We start from the raw sequence: 14,818 nt of genomic DNA, 5'->3' as shown, positions 1-14,818 counted from the left end.
CCCCCCTTATTTTTTCTCTCCAAACCAAGTTTCCACTGAATGGAATGCCATCATCAGATGAAGTAATGTGGGATTTGTTTCCCTTTATTTCTCAGACCTATTTTCCAGGTATTTCATTATACTTCTGGTATGTTTCTTGTGGTTGGAGAAACATGTTTAATTATCATAATCTGAAACAAAATTATACGGAATAAGTAGATTGATGCAAGTCCTGTAACATTGCTCAGTACAAGTCAAGCTCCTCTTGGTGGAATTTAGCTTTTCCGTTCGAAAGCGTATTACGAACTGATTAGAATCCTGATACATCCCGTTCGAATGTCTTGCTTGACTTTGCTGTTTAGGTTTTTATTCTACTGAAACACATACTAGATACATTGTAAGATATTTAAAAAATTATATTCAAAAAATTATATTCGTTCATTGCGTAATGGGTTTGCTCCCCAGACGATGGTTGGGGTGGGTATGGCGGGCGAGGGACTGATGACGCATGAAACCAATCTATAGAGAGAGAGAGAGAGAGAGAGAGAGAGAGAGAGAGAGAGAGAGAGAGACTAGATTTACGCATTCAGGGGCTACAATTCCGGCATTGATGGCTTGAATCTCCTAAAATTGCAGCTGAAACAAATGTTTGATTTCAAGTGCTGAATGGCCATAGTTACCCTAGTGCTTGGCGAGTATGCCTAAGATCTATAAACCAGTCAATCCTGAATAGAGAGTTAGAACTGACAGGAGAGAGAGAGAGAGAGAGAGAGAGAGAGAGAGAGAGAGAGAGAGAGAGAGAGAGAGTACGCACTTGGGGACCTGGTCGAGTGAGTCACACAAACACCGAGATAACATGAGGCGTCTGTCTCATCGTGAATGGGGTCTTCCTGACCACAAAAAATAGACAAATAAAAAAACACCCAGTGGAAATGAAAATATGTAGAGTGTCTGTTCTTTACCCACAAGACATCAACCCATTAATTAGTATACATCATTTTGTCGTGAGATGGTTTTCTGAGTTATGGAGGGCTTAAATTTTTTGTAAATTTATGGCCTCCGTTTCAAGAATAGGGAATGACCTACATGAAAATCTCTCTCTCTCTCTCTCTCTCTCTCTCTCTCTCTCTCCTCTCTCTCTGTTAATCGGGGACGATGTTCTTTGAACCCTGTTAATTGGGAACGATGTACTTATAACAAAAATAACTTTGCCCCTTATTTTTCTCGTTGAGGTAAAACTAACACAGCGAATGTAGAATGGCCAGTCATAAATAGGGAAATAAGATAGAATTTCTCACTTGGGAACTGTGTTAAATGTTGAAGAGCTTCAAATAATCTAATAATAGCTCTTGATTCAGTCTAATAAATTTTCGTATAATTGCAAAGGAACAATTCACATTAAAAATACCAAATGAATAACTCGCTATGTTATTGCGTGACCTAACGGCAATTCGCTTCGTTGACATTGCGTAGAATTACAAGCCAAGTTTTTAATGCATTTAACGCCGATTGCAAGTCTGTGTTATGCAGTGTGAAGCTAATCGCATAATGACCATAATTGCCTACTTAAACCCTTCAAATATAGTGGCTCTCACTCCTACTTTTGTAGATTAAATAAGTCACTCATTTTGCTGTGAGGGAAAGTGAAGTGAATGTTTTTTTTTTTAACCCAGAGTCGTGGTCTTGACATGAAGAGGTGAGCTGTGTGATAGTTTTGAAGGATTAATGTTAAGTTTTATGTGCTTACGGAATACTACTGAAGTAAGTTCTCCAGTAGACCAAGACATTCTTGTTCATTATTCTAGAGAGGCTTTGTGGATTATTTTATCCCCCATAGAAAGAATTTCGACATAAGTACCGTATAATTAAAGATGATTGGGTAACGGAATAAGGTAGGAGTTGATATTTCTGCTTTGTAAAATCCATGACAGTAATTACCCATTTGTTACTTGGTCATTCCCTAACTCGCTACAATTATTATGAAGCCTGAAGTAACCTGACTCCAGCCTGTAAAATGCATGATTGCAAGTTCCTCTCTTGTTATCAGGATATTCCTTCAACTTATGACGGTATCTGTTCATTAGGACGAAGTCGCCTGAAATTGCCATGTACGTAGGTGACCTCGATCCGTCCATATTTATGGATCTTGAAAGTCCCTCCTGAGAGTGTGAGAGGGTGGTGAGTGGGCGTAAGGAATTTGGGAGGAAATTTTGAATATTTGCTCGTGCATCTTTGCTAAAGACATCATCGTGTTGGTTGTTGGTGTTGGAGGGTAGTACTAACGACCTTTCGAACCTGCCGAGGTGACTGAAGTTGTTCGCACACCTTGAGAATTGATGTTCGACGGAGTCGTTCATCTCATATTGTGTGCGTGGAGTTTAAGAGGAACGTTTTCTCTGCTTTATATATATATATATATATATAGTATATATATATATATATATATATATATATATATTGCTTTGTTTCGAGATTTATCTACGCTCATCTGTAGTACCTCCGTTCATATTGTATTTCTTCCGTCTTACTTTCCAACCTATCCTAACAATTGCTTCATATTGCAACTGCTTTGAGGTTTTCCTCCTGTTATACCTTTCGAACCTTTTTACTGTCAATTTCCCTTTAAGCGTTGAATGACCTCATAGGTCCTAGCGCTTGGCCTTTGACCAAAATTTTCTATTCTGTTCTACGCTCATCACGTGAATTAAACTTTCGGTGTCCAAAATGTAGTTTTATATTGATCGGTTTTACTATGTGGCAAGTGTGTGATCTTATGCACACGCACTTGCGTGCCTGCTTTCCCTAAGAAGAACTAATTGTCATTTACAAGAAACCGAAAATAGTGGACTGTTCAGATCCAAACGAATTGAAAAATTAGATAATAGTGACACTGAGGAATTCCTTACTGTAGACATTTACGCAAACTATGGTGTTATGTTACCGTCTTTCAAGGCCAGTTTTCAGTTGACTGAAATTGTTACATGTTGTTATACCATTAAGATTGAGCTGCGCATTTCAGCCAGTCTTATTTTTGCGATTTGCCAGCAGTCACATGTCATGATAAATATTACAATTATTACTATTAATGTAATCAATCAGGATTCCAGGTACAAAAGATTTAAGATTTGGATTAATACCAAGAAATTGAATATGGCGATAAAAAAAAAAACTCAATTTCATTAAATTTAAGGATTAAAAGGGGTTAGTGTCGTTAGTGCACCTCAGAAAGTGCACTGTAGGCATTACTTAAGGTTCTTTGCAGCGTGCCTTCAGCCCCTTAGCTGCAACCTCTTTCGTTCCTTTTACTGTACCTCCTTTCATATTCTTTTTCCATCTTACTTTCCATCCTCTCTTAATAATTGATTCATAGGGGCAACTGCGGTGTTTTTCTCTTGTGTGTTTCCGTTTCAGCGCTGAATGACCTCATTGATCCCAGTGCTTGGCCTTTGGCCTAACATCTATTATTTTCAATTCAATCAATTCAGGGGTATGAAAGGTAAAGAATGTAGAAACTTATCCGTCTTTTGTTTAAGATGACTGTGATGTTGCTTATGAGTTTAAGGAAGTAACAGAAATTAATGTACATCTTTGATTACGTTCTTGACGCCTACGATATGTCATCCAGTTGTCAGTGAATACTGATAAGGGAATTCCGGTTATGTAAAGCTGGTATACCTGTCTTTATCCTGTCATTACCGCTTTACTCATGTCCAGAAAGCTGCCGTGACCTTTGTAATAAAATATAATGTTTTTCTAAGCCGCAAATGGCAGGAAGAGGAGGAGTTCAAGGTCAATGTGTTTCTGATTACGAAATGCACACGATTTCGTCCGAGGATTCCCAAACGAACATTAGGAAACAACAGCTGTTCAAAGCCTGATTACATTATTGACAATAAGTTTAGTGATTTTAATACCTAAACTGAAAGACAGCTGCCGCATTTGTTGCATTAGATTATTACAATAGTGATTGGTTTTAGTAATATCTAAACTTTACTGTACATTAATTTTTTTTTATAAGTAATTGATTTTATTTAAAAGGGATTATCAGTAGTTCAAACCTTAATAACATTATTGATAAATAATTTATCGATCTTAATACCTAAACTGAAATACAGCTGCAACATTCGTTGCATTAGATTATTACAAAGGTAAATGTTTTTTGGTAATATCTAAACTTCAGTGTACATGAAGTTTTTTAATATAATAAATGATTTTATGTAAAAGGTATTATAAATTGGCAAGTTCATGATGTTGCATTTTTCATATTCGTTTTCAATATTATTTCAGATTTATTTTTTCAATAACTTATTTTTTTTACTTCCACGAATCGGCATTTAAATGAGTAGCCATATTAATAAAAGTAAGTAGACTAACGTTTTATAGTTGCTGGTCCGCTGGTGTAGTGTTTAGTGTCATGGAATGCCACTCAGATGTCGTGGGTTCGCGTCTCCCCCTGGGCGATGGAAAATCACTGGCACTGTGGGAGGTTGAAACCAACATTCTTTGGAAGCTTGAATTTCAAATCAGTGGGTCTTGCGTGAATAGGTTTCGTCTACTGAAATAATAATTATTTTTATAATATGTAACACCAACTTGGGTAAACAAGCTTTGTGAGGCTATAGATTATGCGAATAATGATTTATGACGTTGACTGCAGGAGGCCATCTTTTTTATTTAGAATTTGATCTCGAATGTGTAAGACGTCAATGAAAATACATCCACTCTTGTTTTCCCAGTTCGTCTTGGTATATGTATGTATTTCGGGAAAGACTTTGTCTCGGAGCATGTAATTACAAGGGATGATTGTCGGTCACTCCCTTGCACTTGTTAACTCGCTAAGACGCGCACTATTGACCTAAAACCCCTTTAATTATAGATGAAATGAGGCACCGTGAAGAGTCACCCTATTGACGTCAAGGTATTCTAGACAAATGGAATTTGTGTGTGATTCGGTACCGAGGCTTTTCTCGATTAGTATTGAAATAATATGATATGACGTTTGGAATATCTGATAGCCACTACCTGAATGAAAATTCTCTCTCTCTCTCTCTCTCTCTCTCTCCTCTCACCTTACCTTGAAACGTAATTTTCTGTGTTCCACTTGTGACGTGACTTATGGAAGGGCATTCGTGTATAATTTTTGAGGAATTTCCAGTAAGATAGCTATGTTTGTTCTGAGTTTTCTCCTCTATTTTGCTCGCAGCTATTGGCATAACTAAAGAAATATGTAATATATATATAGTATATATATATAATATATATATATTATATATATATATATATATATATATATAGATATATGTATATATATATATGTATATATATATAATATATAAATATTATATTAATATAGTAAGAATGGAGCCAAAAGTTGGGTCGTAAATATCGTTAAAGGAAAGAAAAAAAAGATGTGAGGTCAACGTTTATTGCATAACGCAGATGATAATCTCCTCCTAATGCCATGTCACGATAGATTGAATTAAATCCCAGCCCACATGATTATCCCGGGGTCAATTTCACAACACTTTCGCCAGAGAGTCACATGACGTGACGATTTGGATTTTCTGAACTTCAGAAGGATTTCGCCTTCACTTAGCCGACCAGGATAGTTGCCAGGCCTTTGGTATTGAAATACTGCCCACGTTTTGTCTAAAATTATTTGTCAGGCCTGTGGTATTGAAATACTGCCCACTTTTTGTCTAAAATTATTTGTCAGGCCTGTGGTATTGAAATACTGCTCACTTTTTGTCTAAGATTATTTTTCAGGCCTGTGGTATTGAAATGCCCACTTTTTGTCTAAATAAATTATTTTTGACGCCTGTAGCATTGAAATACTGCCCAATTTTTGTCTTAAAATTATTCTTCAGGCCTTTGGTATTGAAATACTGCCCACTTTTTGCCTAAATGAATTCTTTTTCAGACTACCAGCTGTGCATTGTCGTTTTTAGCCATTGAATTGCTTTAAAAATGTCGAACGTCTTCGCCTGAATACATTCTCGGTGGCTACATTGTTTTTTTTTTTTCCGAAATAAAATGATTCAGTTCGTTTTCCTGAGTGAAATTAAGTTATTTTAAATACAACTCCATATTGTTTCAGTGTCTCGTACAAGGAACTGTCTCTAAAGGTAGAATTCCCCTTGGCTGTGTCAGAAATGCCTTATGGAAGTAATGCTGACATGAATTATGGATCAAGGTTTGAGCCATTCACATGGAACGCAGAAGGTCAAGAAAAAAAAGAGAGCTCGAGACTTTGTTCAGTTCTCAATGCCTTCTGGAGGTATACGGAGTGTTCAGCTTACCACGGTAGTAGTTGAATTCTAAATACGCTTCTCCTTGTGTGTGCTAGGGATGGTCCTGTATATACCTACAGAAAAAAAAGCTAATTGTGGAACAGTTTTGTACACTCATTTTGTCTACTTTTAGAGCACAATAGAGTGAGTCCATCATAATACGAACAACGATAATTATGGAACACTCCATACTCTGCAGAAAGGATGCGTTAATTAAAGAGATGCCAAGATATGAACAAAGACACTAATTTTACTACACTTGATATGTTATCGATTGTCAACGCTTGAGCGTCTCCGGTACTTTTGGAATGTTATACGCTAAGATTGCCGTGCGTTAGAGAGTGTCATGCATAAAAGTACACACAAGGTAATTGTGGAACGCACTATAAGTTTCTGAAAGTGTACGTACGTCAGAGAGTGCCGGGTATATATGGATAGAAAAAATATAAATGTAGAACGAAACATACATCCCTGGATACGCTATAGGTGGGTTTAATATGCTCGGAAACAATATCTTCCAAGGATGTTACGGGTTTTCCGATCCTGTAAGGAAATGCAGTCCTACTGTGATGACTTCTTAGGGAGAAGGAACCTCCATGAAGTAAAAATAGCTGCTTGGTGATTGAGTAGGTTCGTCCTTTTCAAGGTTAGTCTCAGATTCTTAGTTGAAATTTACGGACCTATTGCATCAGATCATGTTGACTTTAGGCAGTAATCTGTCAAGATCTGTGTCGATTACGAGGTTTAGTCAGCCATAGCCTGGGTGTACCAGACCGGAAAGGTTCGTTGTTGTTGTTGTTGTTGTTGTTGTGTGTGTGTGTGTGTGTGTGTGTGTGTGTGTGTGTGTGTGTTTTACAAGGAACCTTTGGTTCAAACCACCTATTGCATTGGAGCTTGATACCTCCCTACATGAGTGCATAAATATCTGAATCTATAAGTATTTCTCTCTCTCTCTCTCTCTCTCTCTCTCTCTCTCTCTCTCTCTCTCTCTCATCAGAAACAGCCTTTAGTAAAGTGCCTCACACAGATCTAAAAGGTCCTTTTAGGTCTTATATTTTAAGCAAATGGCAAGAAAGATGGACTTCTCATCATCTTGCCAGTAATAGAAAGTACAGAAATATTAGAAATAATATATTGCCGTGGCCTTCGTCTTTCCAGTCTGATAGGCGAACATAAATAGTTTTAAACAGACTTGAGGATTGGGCACACTTAGTTGACCCATCAGTTTATTTTAGAAGGGGGCAGCAACAGTGGAGCACATTCTGGTTGCTTGCCCCAGATATTTTAACCAGAGAGAGAGATATATTAGGGGTAAATTCCTTTGTGATATTTTGGGAGATGAAGCAGATATATCTGCTCTTATCTCCTTTTTAAAGCCTATAAACATTTTTAATAACATTTAATTATTTTTTATCTATCACATCATAGATATATATATTTATTTATTAAGCATTTTGCTTCATTCATTCGTTCATTAATTCATTAACATTTCTCATATGGTAATTTATATATGAACCATTTTCTTCATACACTTATTAATCTCACTATAATTTAATTTATTTACTCTCCATTACGGCGCTCGAATGGCTTCTTGGCCCAGTGCCTGGGCTTTTGCCCTAAAACTCATACATCTCTCTCTCTCTCTCTCTCTCTCTCTCTCTCTCTCTCTCTCTCTCTATATATATATATATATATATATATATATATATATATATATATATATTAGTATTTATAGGCCAAAATGCAAGTAGCCACGTCATCAGCCATATGACATAAACCTCAATACAAAGCGAAGGTCCATTGATGATGTTAAGAGTGAGAGGCAACATTTTTACTAGTAGCTTCGGCACATCAAACTGATTTGTAATAAGAGATGATAGCTCAAAAATTAACAACTTAACGTTAAAATAGTCTCCTACCCATTATGGGTGGCTGTGTTCCCTTTCTGTAAATACCACCAGCCACTAACGGCACCAGAGTTGTCAGTGCCAGAAAGTATAGTACTACTGGTGAAAATGAGTAGCTGTAACTGATGTAAAATTAATAATATTATTATTATTATTTGGCAACTTAACTGTAATCTGCTTAGTCATAATAAAAGCAGTTATACTTATTTCATTTAATATACGTGCATGCGGTAGTTATTACTGTGCAGTACTCGAAAAGTAATTTGATTGTTAAAATCTGAAGTACAAGTAAATATACTTAAAATTTTGTACTCGAAGTACAAGTACATACACTTGGACCCAAACCAGGTAAATACCCATAGTAGAGTTTCCATGACAATAATCCTTGTATTTATGACGCCAATGAACGTTAAATAAATCACTCATGGCTGAATTGATACAGATAAAAGTTAATGTATATTCTAAAAAGTGATAGTGATGTTTATAATCTGCTGTTGGTGGTTTTCTGGTTTCTAAAGTTTATTAAGAAAAAAAAAAGTGTTTAGGGAATTGTTAGGCATAGGGCGTTTAACAAATTTACTTTGAGGTTGATTTAGGGGTACGTGTACGCAGGACTGAGTTTCTAAAAGGTGCAAAGTTGTTCTTGCTTCTTGCTTTTAGAATTAGGGTAACCTTGAGCGAGAAAGGTCGTATTGTCCCAAAGACCAACTAGATAATGTAGGATGCTGTTCTTTTGGGGGAGTTATGCCGGAGACCAGCTCAATAATTTAGGATGTTATCCCAAAGACTAGATTGTTCTTGTAGCAGCAAGATCAGTATAGTTCTCTGCATCCACTTTTCTTGCGTCGATTGTTAGATTAGGCAAATTTCACCGTAGTTTTAAAATAATATACTATTTTATTCATTCATAAATTCACTGACATGCATTTCAAATTAAATTCATTATAGCGCTGAATAATCCTTTGGATTCCAGTGCTTGGCTTCGAGCATAAATTCCATATTCCATCCCAGTTAGATTAGGCAATACTTTCTACTTTCATTGATAATTTTTATTTTCTTTTTACAATGCCAATATGTGAAGTTAATGGACATCAGTCGAACATTGAGTATTGTGACTTTGATATCAGGTTTTTAATTTCCAAGGCGAATTTTTGAAGTATTTCTGCATGTTCAAGCCCCCCCCCTCTCTCTCTCTCTCTCTCTCCTCTCTCTCTCTCTCTCCTCTCTCTCTCTCTCTCATTTTTAAATTCGTAGCAGATACAGATCTATTGAAAAAATATATAAATAGTTTTATAAGATACAGATTATTAAAATTTATATAAATAATTTTATTCGTACACACAGACATGTTTTATCTATTATTTATTTTTTTAAAAACTAAAGGACTTCAAAAATATATCTTATTTAATATAGTATTTTTAACAGATTTTATCTGCATTAAGCAGCCGATTGGATTTAGTCGGAAATGGCTGCTTAAACAAATAATAAATAATAATCTCTCTCTCTCTCTCTCTCTCTCTCTCTCTCTCTCTCTCTCTCTCTCTCTCCAGAATTATCATAGTCGTGTTTTGTCGACGAAAATGGCTTGATGGCGTGTAAAATCAAGGTATCTGATATATTTGCGTTCTATCCACTTAACAACCCCTTTGTGAGCGCGCGTGACTAGGGCGGTGATTGGCTAATATTCAGAAATTGCAGCCAATCATCTTTCACCCTCCGACACGCGATGCCATTTTTCACGAGGCCGTAAATAAATGGCTGGTGATTCTGTACCCTTTTTAAGGGCTCCTGTTTGACAGTTTGACATTGAAAAGGCACTTGGGGTAAAGTGGTTCAGATCGCATACATGCATACGTACATGTATCCATACTACATACATAATATATTGTGGGGGTTGCATTAGAGCGTCTTACCATTTAGGCTAGCGTCAGATCTCTTAGGGGAAGGGTTATGTTATCATCCGTATGTCCTCCCTACACTGTGTGCAAATCACTATAGCCCTTAACTATCGTGTCCATAGTGTACAAAATTCACTGTTTGGTTACGTCAGCTGAAGCACAGGAGGGATATCATCGGAACGTTCGTAAAACGTTTCTTTGAGGATTGGACCTAGGACCTCTTGAGGATGATGGGGTTAGCTTTCTAACAACTGTACTACCACGGTCTCTCTCTCTCTCTCTCTCTCTCTCTCTCTCTCTCTCTCTCTCTCTCTCTCTCTCTCTCTCACTATATATATATATATATATATATATATATATATATATATATATATGTATGTATATATATATAATGTATACATATATATATATATATTATATATTATAGATAATATATGTATATATAGTATATATATTTATATATATACATGCGTATATTTATTTATGTATAATTGTATGTGGAATGTTTCTAGGTTTAGTATTTGATTTTAGGAATGTCCAAGGGCGAAAAGGAAACGAAATTTCATAGTTTGCGCTGCCGTAGTATGGTTCTGTATTATTAGAAATCATTATATCAAAAACAGTTTCACTGATCCCCTCCCCCACACACCCAAGGCTGCCAACGTCATCGACAGGCCAATCGATTAGCTTGAATCTGTTTGCACCCTTGTTTCGATTATAGAAATTATCCATTATTCTTTTGTAACGTTCGTTTTTAATCATTAGGCCTTCTTCAAACTTTTGACATATATTTTGAGTAATTTTGTTGGTAAATCGTGTCAGAATCGGCGAGTGTTTTTCAATGACTCGCGGAAGAAATATTTCCTTCCAGCGACATCTGGCAACCGACCCCAAAATTCCACCTGTTCGCGTTGGAAGTGCAGCTGAAGTGGCTAAGTGAGGCAGACTGTATTTTTGCGTTCCGTAATCAAGGAACATTAAGCCGCGTGTTGTGTAATAATTGGTGAAAAGTGACACCGAAGACCACGTAGTGATGGGAAATAATGAAACCACCGCCGAGTTGTGCGTAATCTGATGATGATTCAATTGAATTCGTGTCGTCGCTAAGTGGTGTGGTAAGTGTGGCCCCGTTCAAAACACTGTATTTAGGTGTGTTCAGGACGTTGCTAGGGTGGTTGGAGTGATGTGGTGTGAATGTCCATTAAGTTGTTCCTCTAGTATTGTGTATATAATTTTATATATATGGACGAGAGGATGTTCATGCTCATATGAATATATAAAAAAATACTCTCATAAACTAGTGTAAAATTCATTATCAATACAATCGTTAGGTTAAGCTAGCTAAACATAATGCGATTTTTGAATTTTGATTGTAAGTGATAATTACCAGTGAATTTGAAAATGTAGCACCTTCTTTAATGGAAAAGAGAATTTGTATTCGCGCCATACTCATGGGCCCAAGTGATTATATTGTAGTCAAAATGATATGCGTCTCAGAGATATAGATATTTACGATAACGCATTTAGACTTACTCGCCAGGACTGATAATGTCGGGCCTCGTGTTATAGTTTACTAAATAGGTACGAATTCAGTATATTGCAATTCCAGGCCTTGGTGTATGTTCAGCATGTATTTAATGGTGTTCTTAATGGAAATTAAGTTGTTTTTTTATAACTGGTGTTTTTCTCTGAAGTTGACGTGGCTATTTCCCGTGAATAAGACTAATTCAAACGCAAAAATGCATTGAATTGAAAAAACTAACTATGACAAACTTAAGTATTTCCCACTGAAATTCACGTAAGCTTACAAAGTGGCATTTTCTCACTGGAAATGGTATATACTATACTCTGTTTTTTTTCATCTGTCCATCCGCCTGTGGTGTTTTTGTATGGCATCGCTGCGTCCCGGGCTTTAGATAGTTACGCTATTTGTAAGTTTTAGGTAAATAAAAGGATATCTGGGTGTACATTTGCAACTGAAAAGTGTTTTAGTAATTTACTGTCTGCGAATTACACCGTTAATATTCGAGATAGGATATTATTATAATCGTTGAATGTAACCTGAAGGTAACTATCTAAAGCCCGGGACGCAGTGTTACCATACAAAAACACCACAGGCGGATGGACAGATGGAAAAAAAAACAGAGTATAGGTTTCTCCATAAGAATTTATAAGACTATACAAAAAATACAGCTTTCACATCGGTATAAAATTCGCCTATTTCGACTTCTTTAAGTGACAGGAATTGTGGAAATCGTGCTGTAGCAACGTCGCTTTTCTCAGTGGCAGTAATTCGGTGAATTTAGGCCACGTGAATATTCACTCTGTATGAGACACACTTGAATGTGAGCAGGTGCGCGCAGGTTGCTATCCCAGCATTTGAATATCAGCAGGTGCCCGCAGATTACCGTGTCATCACTTTTAGTTTTTTACAACATTTGATTCTGACATTTTTGACCAGGATTTCATTCAGATGATAAACTTTGAAAAGACGAAAATTATTAGACTAATGAATTTTAAAAACAAAACTTTTAAATGTTACTTAACTTATTCTGATTTTATTTTTTTATGAAAGTATGGATACATGAGTAAATGTATTTATAGTGTGCATGTTATCCCGTGTGAGTGTGCGCCTTTGTGTAGTTTTTAGTTTAATTTTCACTCATTTGTCATCACACCGAAAAAACAATTCGGTTCCAGAGCTTTGCCTCTGGCCTAGACATGAGTTTTTTTATTTTTATCTAATCCTTCGGGCCAGCCCTATGAGAGCTGAAAGTCAGCTCAGTGGTCTGGTTAAACTACTATTAATAATAATAGTCATTCAGATGATCACATCGTAGCTTCTGTTCTTGTTTGCGTAGAATGTCGATTCACGCAATACGAGCAGTGCTGCGCATGCGTACTTAAGCTTCCTCGGGACGGGAAACAGCCAGTACACACGTGAGTTCGACTTTCGCCTACAATTAACAAAAACCCCAATATTGAAAACAGTGTTTGGTTATAAGCTGTGTGTTACTTTGGTTCGTAAGGTTATTTGGCCTGAATGGGGTGGGAAGCCATCCGCAGTGAAAGGTTGGTTATATAAATGACTTTTAATAAGATAATTACTGATACACATTATGTATAGTACGAGTTAGTCGAGGTGAGTAAGGGATGTAGTTTTGTGCCACGTGTGGTCATGCATCCCCTTCCCTCGTATAACAATACATCATTATTATTATTATTATTATTATTATTATTATTATTATTATTATTATTATTATTATTATTATTAATTTATTATTATTACTCATAGTAGATTAGTCTTAAACTGAGCAACAAATCCTCATTTATGTATATGTACATATATTTGAAGATGAAACTGTACAGATAGCTTTCGGGAATCTGTTAGTTTTATACGTGTGTACATTTACATAACTGTGGATTTGTTTCTCTATTTATAATAATAATAATAATAATAATAATAATAATAATAATAAATTATTATTATTATTATTATTATTATTATTATTATTATCTTTTATTATTGACAAGGGCTATTTCAGCTTCGTTTATTTTGTATAGAAGTTTCTCTATTCTTCATATTACTGACTTTTCTTCTGTACTCAAGTTGGCTATTAAAACGCCGAATGCATGATTCATGTTAAAATATATTCAATTTGACAAATAACACGTTTTTGACATGAGTCCCCCATTTAGCGTTTTAATAGCCAACTTGAGTAGAGAAGAAAAGTCAGGAGTAAGAAGAGTGGAAAAACTTCTATACAAAAATAAACGCGGCTGAAGTAGCCATTATTTTCAATAAAACCTGTATTAATGAAGGTCTAACGGCATATTAATTATTATTATTATTATTATTATTATTATTATTATTATTATTATTATTATTATTATTATTAATGTTGTTGTTGTTCTTGTTGCAAAGGATATGATATATTCTTAAATGAAGTGAAAATAACAGTAAGGTAAAGTTGAAAGAAACTGGTCCGCTGGGTCATTTTAATTCTGTCATCATCATGCGGAGTGACCTATTGGGTTCCAGTGCTTGGACTAAACCTGGTATATATTTTATTATAATCCCTCGGGCCAACCGTATGAGAGCTGAAATAAAGCTCAGTGGTCTGGTTAAACTACTTGAATGGTAATAATGGTCAGTTGGGTGGGCGGTAATAGTGAAAGCAACATACAGAAATCAAAGCACGTTTAGTACCGCTCACATCGTACCTCTATAAATAGTAAGTACACCCCTACCGGGAAATGTGGATGAGTCAGAGCTATTCGTTGTTCTGGAGCCTTATGGACCTTTCAATTGCGTGGCAGTTGTTGGACGTCTCTGTTTATTTATCGTATTTTTATTGAGAGTTATAAAGAAGTCCACTTTTAAGATAGCTGAGGTTCCATATCAGCGAGAACACACCATAACGTATCTTCGTTGTGGTCTAAAATTGTGATAGATATGCGTACTAATATTATAAATATATATATATATATATATATATATATATACACATACATACATACATACATACATACATACATATACATACATGCATATATATACATACACATACACAAACGTGTATATGTATATATATATAGATATATATATATATATCATATATATATATATATATATGTGGGTGTGTGTGTGTGTGTGTGTATTTATATACATGTATATGTGTAAATTGCTGTACAGTGCCTTTTACTCCGGAGATGGCATGAATTGTCTTTGTAACGTTACCGC

At 35.7% G+C, this 14,818-nt stretch overlaps 1 protein-coding gene across 3 annotated transcripts in view; it reads left to right on the top strand.

Annotated features, from left to right (window-relative positions):
- Positions 1 to 10,981: 10,981 nt before the first annotated feature.
- Positions 10,982 to 14,818, top strand: part of LOC135205655 (uncharacterized) — a 142,420-nt gene continuing 138,583 nt past the window's right edge. For all 3 annotated transcript variants that reach the window (XM_064236490.1, XM_064236489.1, XM_064236488.1), the window contains exon 1: positions 10,982 to 11,189. The gene's annotated coding sequence lies outside the window, so the exon portion shown is untranslated. The remainder of the gene's footprint in view (positions 11,190 to 14,818) is intronic.

Source organism: Macrobrachium nipponense, chromosome 24 (genome assembly GCF_015104395.2).
Source record: "Macrobrachium nipponense isolate FS-2020 chromosome 24, ASM1510439v2, whole genome shotgun sequence".
In the NCBI taxonomy this organism is placed as follows: domain Eukaryota; kingdom Metazoa; phylum Arthropoda; class Malacostraca; order Decapoda; family Palaemonidae; genus Macrobrachium; species Macrobrachium nipponense.
The sequence above is the reverse complement of the archived record's forward strand: the minus strand, read 5'-3'. Positions and strand labels throughout refer to the sequence as shown.